The 9,533-nt window shown below is 34.2% G+C and overlaps 1 pseudogene; it reads left to right on the plus strand.

Moving 5' to 3' along the window:
- Positions 1–658: 658 nt before the first annotated feature.
- LOC134253725 (nardilysin-like) lies at positions 659–8,639 on the plus strand (annotated as a pseudogene).
- Positions 8,640–9,533: the final 894 nt, after the last annotated feature.

Raw genomic sequence — 9,533 nt, forward strand, 5'->3', positions numbered from 1 at the left:
AAATGTGACAGACAGGATATCAAATGGAGCCCTGTAAAGTATATAAGAAATAAACCGGATTTTAAAGATGGCAAGGTGGTATTCAGAGCTTTTGAATGCACTGTTTACTAATTTCATAAAACCATTAGACTACATAGAAAAAAAAAAATGAATTTTTATGTAAATTTTAACCTGTTTCATAAGTTATGAGCCTTGAATTTTTGTTCATTTTAGGCAAGACTTAAAACTAAAACTTAATGGCTGTATGCATTTTCTTTCAGATCCACCTAAAAATCCTGATTTTTTCCAACCCCAAACAAATCAATAGGTATGTAATATGTAGTGATGGAGTTATATTGTAAATCATGTTATTCTTGGTAACTATTTAAAATTAGAACTTGAATTCTTATTTACACGAGACTTGGATATAGCTTCTAAAGAATACACTTTTAATATTTTGTATATTCCTTGTAACCGAGTGAGTGAGTGATATTCCTGTGTATGTTAATTTGTTCATTCTATTTTACAGCTACAGATTTCACAATAGCAGAGGGGGAAGCAAAGTATTGTAAAAAGGGAATTGTTCATGGCTTATTTTTTTGTTCAAAATTTAAAAAAAGCTTTATTAAATTAATATGTGTGATTATTCTTGTAAAATGTACATGTATATAATTGGAAGGTTTTCTCAATTCAGCATCCTATCACTCTCTCAGAAAATGAGTTGTGTACATTGTACTACAAGAAGGATATGAAATTTAAAGTGCCAAAAGGTAAATGGTTCACTCCTGGAATATTGATAATGCATCACGATACTAAATTAACCAATTTCAGTATCTTTAAAAATAAGTTTTACTACATTTTGTATAATGATGGCTAAAGCTTCATGGCTTCGTTGAAACTTCTTTTGTAGCTTATGTGTGTGTGCAGTTGATGTCACCTGTAGCCAGCCAATCAGTGAAGAGGTAAGAATAACTTATCTGTACTTTCAGTTGATATCACTAATAACTAGCCAATCAATGAAAAGGCTGAATGGTTAATATGTGTATGTTCAGTTGATGTCATCAGTGGCCAACCAATCAGTGAAGAGTTAAGAATACCCTAATTTTTTGCTGAACATTTTACATACTGTACATATAGACGATTGTGATGAGTAATTATATAAATGGCATTTCTTAGTCAAGGGCTGCTGAAAATATTTGAGGCTGTGATGAACCATAAATTGGATGCCCCTACATACCCTGCTATCATGGCTGGCTTTGAGTAAGTTATCTCCTGATTCTGATCTTGAGAATTTGTTCTAGTACTACATCCATTGTCATAAAACATATATCTGTGTATTATGTTGATTAATTCTTTTCCTAATTAAAATTGTTTAAATTTTCAGCTACTCAATCAATGTGGATGATACAGGTCTTAAATTCAAAGTGAATGGATTCAACCAGAAATTACCTGTAAGAATTTTTTTCAAGCTGTGAAATCAAAATTCTTTTCGTTTTTTAATCTCCTTTTGTGGATGGACCCCCACTATAGGCCTGCCCCTGAAATATACAGTGTAATTGACAGTCTGACCAATGAGGATCTTCGACACTTCCTGACAGAGTTCAGACAGAGTATAAAAGCAGACGTCTTAGTGGTCGGCAATGTTACACCCAAGGTACATCTGAGGAAGATGTGATTAATGACAAACATTAAAAACATCTCTAGTTTTGCCTGTTTAAAAAGAAATGCACTATAAAAATTAATACATGATTATTTATTAACTGGCCAAGATAACTGTACTGTTAAGGGCAGTATCAAAATCTCTCCATTCCTATCAATTGCTTAAGATTTTTGGGTGTGTTCAAACTTTTCTTTTGTCCATCTAATTGATAATGTAATTTTAATCCTATTTTGCAGGAGGCTACTTCGTATAAAGAGAGGGTGGAATCAAAATTATATGGAAAAGTGGAATCTTCTAAAATGTACAGGGTAAGTAGAAATATGACAGGCAAGGAATAAATTTGTATGTCTAAAGAACAAGATGAAAGAGAAAAAGATCTCTGTTAAACATGTAAAATAATGTTATATCCAAAATCTTGTATACATGGCTAAAACTTGTAAATAATTACATGGTCAATAATGTAAAAGTAATATGCACTATAAGATTGAGTTCAAATTATGTCTAGCATCTTTATTCAGCTGGAAAGTTTTACTTTTTTATATATGTACATGTATTTGTAGAGAAGATTGTACCAGATTCCTAAACAGTGGAGTTACTGCCAGACAAACAGCTTTAACATGGAGGACGCCAACTCCAGCATCACAGTGTACCTCCAGTCTGACCCCGGGGATATCAGGTCAACCGTCATCAACGAACTCCTAGACGTAAGTGAATCATCAAAAAAATCTTAGATATAAGTGGCATAGGGTTCAGTCAAAACCGTCATCAATGAACTCTTACATGTAAGTGACATAAGGTTCAGTCAAAACCATCATCAACAAACTCTTAGATGTAAGTGGTGTTGTGAGATGTGTATTGTTTCATCATGTATATTATTAGTAACATTAAGTTTCTTGAACATTCCAGAGTGGTCAATATGTTTGGTCATTTTTTCTAGAACATTCTTGAACTTTGTTTATGTCTAGAACTTTCCAGGAATATCATGTATTTACAATTTCTAGAATATTCTAGATTTATATTACTGTATATAAATACCCTGTCAATTCGATGCATAGATAAATTGTCGTATAAGCATCATTGAGGTATTACTGGGATATAATTTCACTGGGACATTGTGTGCAGCAACGGACACTCGGATGTATGTATTTTTAGATTTTTGCTAAGTTTGTACTTAATGATTTGTATATTACTGTAAATAAATTATTGTTAAGTTTAAACTGTGTGATTGATCTTTGCTGGCATTTAGGGTTATTCTGACCCATAACAGAATTGGGGGCTCGTCCGGGATAAAGAATTTTTTTTTTTTCATTTTTGCAGTTTATTGTCAGAATTTTGTTTATTGAACCGTTAAATTTGACTATAAGCCGGCAAAACTCAACATGGTATTTTCGGTCACAGACTTTCTTAGTTCACCAAGTGTTCAGGTTTTTGATACGTTAAAAAAGGATACTGATCGCATTAGGTTTGCATTTTGGGTTAGATGTTAAATCCTCTAGAAAAAGCAGACATTAGAATTAAGGTTGCAAACAAACTAGTAGAAGAAAACATCTTTGAAAAATATGATCTTCCAGAATATACAGTTAAATCAGAATTAGGCTCTTACAAAATGGCAGAATATCAGTTTCAATTAGAGTTAGAGAAAATGCGATTAAAAAGAGAAAAATTAAAAAAGAGAAGAACGAGAGCGTGAATGAAAATTTGAATTAAACAATTAGAAAGAGAAGAACGAGAGCGTGAACAAAAATTTGAATTAGACAAATTAGAAAGACAAGAGCACTTTGAGTTAGAGAAATTAAGATTACAGCACCAACTAGAACCGTCATTTGTCAAGAATGAATTTGACGCAGCAAAAAACATTAGGTTAGTTCCGAAATTTCAAGAAAAATCTGTAGAAAAATATTTTCCCCAATTCGAAAAAGTCGCAGAGAATCTTAAATGGCCACAACACTTTTGGTCAACAATGTTACAGAGTGTACTGGTTGGCAAAGCAGCTGAGGTATACTCTGCACTAGGGGTACTGAAAGTTCAGACTATGAGAAGGTCAAAGCAGCAATATTAAAAACCTATGAATTAGTACCTGAAGCGTATAGACAAAAGTTCAGAAAGTATAGGAAGTTTGATAATCAAACATTTGTTGAATTTTCACGAAAAAAGAAGATTTATTCGATCATTGGTTTAGATTTTAAGAATTTGATAAAACTTTTGCTAATTTGCGCCAAGTCATCCTGGTAGAAGAGTTTAAGGAATGTGTTCCTCAAGATTTGAAAACACATTTAGAAGATAAGAATGTGAAAACTCTTGAAGAGGCAGCAGTCATATCTGATACTTATGCTCTGTCTCATAAAAAGAATTTTGTATCAAGATCTCAGACTAGCAGTAATTCTACCAATTCAGACACATATAAAAAGAGTGGTTCAGGGTCTCAGTCTTCACAAGTTCCCAGTCTCCATCCCAAGGTGGTTCTAAGTCCGGTCCAGGACGTTTTTAAGGATCTTCTGGAATAGGGTCCTTCCTGCTTGTAGTTATTGTAAGAAAAAAGGTCATCTGATCAGTGAATGCTTTAAACTTAAGAGAAAAAATGACTTTGATAAAACTCAACCACATGCTTGTGCGGCAGTTAGAGGTGATAGAGAAGCCTTAGTTTCGATTTGTTCTGACACTCCTGATGTCCAGGGTTCACATCCAGTTCTATTGATTCTATGGAGGATTATAAGCCCTTTATGTCTCAGGGATTTGTTTCACTCGGTGACTCTAGCGAAATTAAACCTGTCCAGATTTTGAGAGATACTGGTGCTGCACAGACGTTATTGTTAGAGGGCGTGCTTCCTTTGTCTGAGCAGCTTCTACTGGTGGGTCAGTTTTATTACAGGGTGTGGAGCTAGGCGTCATTGATGTTCCCCTGCATAGAATTAGTTTGAAGTCAGATTTAGTTACTGGACCTGTTATCGTAGGTGTTCGACCTACTCTTCCCGTTCCAGGCATTTCTTTGTTGCTAGGCAACGATTTAGCTGGTGGAAAAGTTGTACCAGATCCTATATTTGTGAGAAAATCACTCCAGATGTTATGTGCGATGATGAAGATGATGACATTTATCCAGCCTGTGCTGTTACTAGAGCGATGGCCAGAAGACGAGAAATGGAGGCAGACCATACTCAAGCCTTTGACGAGACGAATTCCTCTGTTGATATTGATTTGAATGACACTTTCTTATCTGACCTTGATGGCACTCAAACAAGCGTGGAACCACACAATATCAAGAAGCAAGAGAGGAAAGAACTTTTACCAAAATTTGGTGGTGAGGATGATGAGTTGCTTCCACTAGTTAACCAAGGCAAGGACATCCTCAGCCGAGAACGTTTACTCTCTGAACAACATAAAGACCCAGATATCATTCAACTTAGTAAGAGGGCACTTCCACCAGAAGAGGCTACTAAAGTTGGAGAATGCTTCTATATGAAAGATGGCATCCTTATGCGAAAATGGCGACCACCTGATGCCTCTCCAGATGAAGTGTGGCGTGTTGTTCACCAGATAGTGGTCCCAGCTGCTTATCATCGAGATGTCATGAGTTTAGCTCACGATACACCTATGGCTGGTCATTTAGGTATTAATAAGACTTATAACAGGATTTTGAGTCATTTTTATTGGCTTAAGCTAAAAAAGGATGTTTCGAAGTTTTGCAAATCATGCCATGTCTGTCAGATGGTAGGTAAACCAAATCAGAAGATACCATCTGCTCCTCTCCAACCCATTCCAGCTTTTGAAGAACCGTTTAGTCGAGCGTTGGTGGATTGTGTAGGACCTTTGCCTAGGACTAGATCTGGAAACCAGTATTTACTTACCATTATGTGTACATCCACTCGGTTTCCTGAAGCCATACCTCTTAGGAATATAAAGGCAAAGAGCATAGTTAAGGCCCTAACCAAGTTTTTCAGTTTTGTAGGAGCACCCAAGGCAATTCAGTCGGATCAAGGCTCAAATTTTATGTCGGGGTTGTTCCAGCAAGTCATGCATGAGTTGGGTATTAGGCAGTATCGATCAACTGCTTATCATCCTGAGTCCCAGGGAGCGCTAGAACGTTTTCATCTAACCCTAAAAACAATGTTAAAGACCTATTGTTACCAGTATGAAAAAGACTGGGATGAAGGGGTTTATCTTGTACTATTTGCTGCACGAGAAGCAGTCCAGGAGTCTCTTGGGTTCAGTCCTTTTGAATTGGTGTTCGGTCATACAGTTAGAGGTCCTTTGAAATTGTTGAAGGAAAAGTGGCTGACTGAGACTAGTGATCTTAATCTTTTAGATTATGTGTCTGATTTCAAAGAAAAACTTTACAATGCTTGTAAATTAGCACAAGAAAATTTGAAGAGTTCTCAGATGAAAATGAAAATGTGGTATGCCTTGTCCAGAGTATCGTAAACATACTAGTTTTTGTATTAATGTACCTATGTTTTAATAATATAAGTTTTCATTGACATTCAAACTTTTTAAGGGGGGAGGTGTTGTGAGATGTGTATTGTTTCATCATGTATATTATTAGTAACATTAAGTTTCTTGAACATTCCAGAGTGGTCAATATGTTTGGTCATTTTTTTCTAGAACATTCTTGAACTTTGTTTATGTCTAGAACTTTCCAGGAATATCATGTATTTACAATTTCTAGAATATTCTAGATTTATATTACTGTATATAAATACCCTGTCAATTCGATGCATAGATAAATTGTCGTATAAGCATCATTGAGGTATTACTGGGATATAATTTCACTGGGACATTGTGTGCAGCAACGGACACTCTGATGTATGTATTTTTAGATTTTTGCTAAGTTTGTACTTAATGATTTGTATATTACTGTAAATAAATTATTGTTAAGTTTAAACTGTGTGATTGATCTTTGCTGGCATTTAGGGTTATTCTGACCCATAACAGTGGCATAGGGTTCAGTCAAAACTATATTCAATGAACTCTTAGATGTGAGTGGCATAATTAGTCAAAACCATCATCAACAAATTTTAGATGTAAGTGGCATAGGGTTCAGTCAAAACTATATTCAATGAACTCTTAATGTAAGGGGCATAATGTTCATCAAAACTATATTCAATGAACTCTTAGATGTAAGTGGCATAAGGTTCAGTCAAAACCGACATCATCAAATTCTTAGATATAAATGGCATGGGGTTTAGTAAAACTATTTCAATGAATCTTAGATGTGAGTGGCATAAGGTTAGTCAAAACCATCATCAACAAACTCTTAGATGTAAGTGGCATAATGTTCAGTCAAAATTTAATTCAATAACTCTTAGATGTAAGTGGCATAATGTTCATTTAAAACATATTCAATGAACTCTTAGATGTAAGTGGCATAACGTTTAGTCAAAGCTGTCTTCAATGAATCTTAGATGTAAGTGGCATAAGGTTCAGTCAAAACCGTCATCAACAAATTCTTAGATTTAAGTGGTATAGGCTTCAACAAAGGTTTAGTCTGATAGTTCAGGGAGTCAAATTTATGTTTTTTGCCATGTTCTCTACATTGATATACATGGGAATCCTGTGTTTTACACTCCACATGTAAAAAACCAGTATTTTTTTTTATAGTTAAGAATGCAGGAGCCGTGTTTTGACTACTGGGGCACAACTACAACTGGGATACACTGTATACTGTCAGAACCTGGTCACAGTGGACAGGGGGACTGCTGTAACAGTCCAGTTCCAAGCCCAGAATTTACTATTTTTACTTGTGTATACCAACTTTAGTTTACATTTATCCCACTGCAAATAAATATTAATATAAAATAGTTACTGATACAAAACAATCATAAGTGCCAATGTTTTTTCTTTTTAAATCGGAAATACCTCTGAGTTTAGATAGTTGATGTTATAAAGAGTATTTTTCATTGATTTGGTTAATTGTTCCCACAGTTAATTGAATTTTTATGACAAATTTTAAAAAATTATAAACTACATTTTTATAATTTTTGAGGATGCATGAGGTTGACAACCATATTGAGGATTTCCTAACAAGTTCAAAGAGATGTTGGATGAAATGTCCAAAGAGGAGTTTGATACATTAGTAATTGGTGTAAAGCAGTAAAGTACAAATTAAATTCTGTTTTTGGAACCATCCCCTTTTATTTTAGTTTAATCCTTGTGGTATATTTAAGATCTTTGTTGTTTTGGGTCTGACGTCCCTGTGGTATTTTAAGATCTTTGTTGTGTTGGTCTGACGTCCCTGTGGATATTTAAGGGGAGTCTCTATAGCAGTCAAGCTTACAGAGGACACTAATTAGAGGAGGAAGTCAACAGATACTGGGGGGAGTGTAAGGAACAAAACTACGTGTTTGACAGACTAAAAAAGGGTCGGTATTTAAGACTTATTTATAAAGGGCAGTTTTATTTTTTTCTAAAAGTTTATTACACATTGAAAGTTGAAGTTTTTTATAACATTTGTTGTAGGTATTCTGTATGAAGGTTCATAGCTTTGATTTGCTTTTACTCAGGAGCTATACTGAGGACTTTAACACTAGAAGACCTGCGGAACTGGTACAAACAGTATCTGGGAGAAAATAGAAAAGGATAACTTTCAGGTATTAAAATCCACCCTTTCACATTCTAAAAACCCTTTATTAAAAATACATTCTAATTAGAGATTTATATGAGTTAAAACCGGAGAGGTTTCAGATTTAAACTTGTTGCTGTTTATTAATATATGTATATTCCCTCCTACCCCTAAAATGTGTTTCAAGTTTTTAAAAAAGATATTTCACATTTGTTTTTAAATTGTTTGTGCTCCAGGTTCTTGGAAACCCAAAGTGGAGCGGTGATGGGAAAGGGTGATGAAGTGGAACCCCCCCAGAAGAAAGCTAACACAGACAAACGTGACGAGAAAAGAGCTATGTTGTGAGACCTGTCAAAGACTGTAACTATCCTGACCACCAGTGTATCAGTGATATACACAGCTCAGATCTAAAATCCAATGTTTGACTACCACTGTATCACAAACTGATGTAGGCTGCATATATAGCCACAGTGAGAAATGTTAAAGAAAGGGTTGTGGAGGTTTTTAATGCTTTTTATATTTACCTTAAAAAAAAAGATACTATTATGTGGGGAATGGAATTTTAATTACTAGCAGATGCTGTTTAGCATTAATTATTCTAATGGTACATGGTAAATGTATAAAGATACGATATTAAGATGTATCATATAGAAACAAAATAAATGAAACGTTTATGGTATACCAAAATTTTTATATATGGATTGGGACATGGTAAGCAAATACAAACAAGCATTTAGAGTATTGCATAAGCAATACATGTTCCCTACCTTTCCCCTTTTTTATTTAGGATGTCACTTTACAGTATGCAAATTTTATGTTTTTTTGGCTTCAATTTACTATGTTGACCTTCAGAATTTAGCGCGCCAACCCAATCTTAAACCATTATGAAAAATTAAAAATGCCATAATTCTGTCAAAAATCAATGAAGCGAAACAAAATTTAAAAATTTTATCGAACCAAATAATCACATACCAAAATTCAGCTCAATATCTGCAAACATTTAAAAAATTAAAAAACCAAAGAACAATAAAGGGACCAATAACAGAACGGAATAATAAAACTTTTATAATTTAAAACCCCATATAAATTTATGAGAAGATATCTAAGTTGTTTCAGCAATAGTAAGGCATTTTTTTTTATTTGATGCTTTAAGTAGAGTAGCCTTTTATTTTCATAGTTTGGCTTTGCAGTCATTTTTTTTTTTAAAAATCCCCTCTCACCTGTAAAATAAATAATTGAATAATTATTCCGCCATTATACGGAGAATAAATAAAAGATACATAAACTTCTAGTGAAAAATACAGTAGAATATTTTGTGTTCATTAATTGGAGATGTTGAAT

This window comes from Saccostrea cucullata, unplaced genomic scaffold, assembly GCF_032062105.1.
Source record: "Saccostrea cucullata isolate Sc308-1 unplaced genomic scaffold, CSIRO_AGI_Scuc_v1 ctg15355, whole genome shotgun sequence".
Classification (NCBI taxonomy): Eukaryota; Metazoa; Mollusca; class Bivalvia; order Ostreida; family Ostreidae; genus Saccostrea; species Saccostrea cuccullata.